Raw genomic sequence first — 1,446 nt, 5'->3', positions numbered from 1 at the left:
AAATTCAAACTAGGAAGTGAAATGATAAAATGGGTTCTGAATGTTTCCAACTTGTGGAAGTCGGTTCTCAATATTGCCAAGTCTTGNTTCTACGTTGTCCAATAATATAAGATGAATCCAAAGAAGTACGAACCCTCCACTACAAGACATAAAGAAAACATTGTTAATATTAAAAACAAATTATCCAACTAAATAAAAGTAAGAAACTTTATCTTACCTTTGGGATTTCGGAAGCCATTCCAACTGAACACAAAATCAAAACACCAAAGAGGCCAAATATCAATAGTTGGTTAGGGTTTACAAAAATAAAATTAACCCCTAAACAACAACATTATATTGAGAACCGAAATGATACACAAAAACCCAAAATACCAAAATGCGAGAATGCCAACAAATGACGAAACAAAGACGAAGCCCAACCAAACCAAAAACGACATACCCACATTCTCATATTCTTATTCTCTAATTAATATATGTGCTCCATGATATTTTCTTAATAGATTTAGTAGAATATTCATTTAGTCATCAATCAACAGTCATTTCAACGTTGATATTCAAAATTTAAAGCCTAGTTTACATAAAGTATATGAAAAGAATTGTGACTCAGAACTCTTGTGCAATTTAATTTGAAGTGTTTTTAATAAGCATTATTAATTGGAGTATTTGTTTTCTTTCAATTGACCTAATTGAATGGTAAATTGAAATTTCTAATGACAATTTGACCGGGCAGCGATACCCGATTGGTTAGATATCTGCAATCATGCCGTATTATATTGCCACTAAATCATGTTCCATTATTCAATCTAGCATAAATATTAAACTNTTCCATAATTGGATACCAGAATATTCTTGTCTGCNTGCAATAATTGCATTTGATAAGCATTCTTTTCTGATAAGCATTCTTTTCTGATAAGCTTTCTTTTCTAATATGTAGTCACATTCTCATTTAACTGTTCAATTTTATACTTATACCCAATCTTATCATCTTAGCTCACAATTAAATCTTTAAACAAATTATTTGACCTAACATTCAAACAAAAATTAACATTTCTTTGCAGGCGGCGACAACATCAAAACATGACGTACAGTGATTTAACCGAAACAAACATTGTCATACGTTTTCTGGTGATACTCTCTCTCTCACACACACGTGTGTATATATATATATATATATATGCAACTGTGTTCTTAAATAAAGTGAATTTTCTGCTCCAAGAACTTATATATCAGAAAAAAGAGGTTTAGTAATGCATGTTGATGACATCTCCACTGACAGCTCCACGAAACTACAAAAGCACACTGTTAATCAGTAAAATATATCTGTGAATGGATTCAGACAACTGAACTAAACAAAGAAGAGATAAGCCTTATAGTTTTAAGAAACTTATTAGGAAGTCGAAACATATATATATATTTTCTTTCATCCTTTTCACGTGTTTAAAAGTT

Source organism: Vigna radiata, chromosome 8, assembly GCF_000741045.1.
Source record: "Vigna radiata var. radiata cultivar VC1973A chromosome 8, Vradiata_ver6, whole genome shotgun sequence".
In the NCBI taxonomy this organism is placed as follows: domain Eukaryota; kingdom Viridiplantae; phylum Streptophyta; class Magnoliopsida; order Fabales; family Fabaceae; genus Vigna; species Vigna radiata.
The sequence above is the reverse complement of the archived record's forward strand: the minus strand, read 5'-3'. Positions refer to the sequence as shown.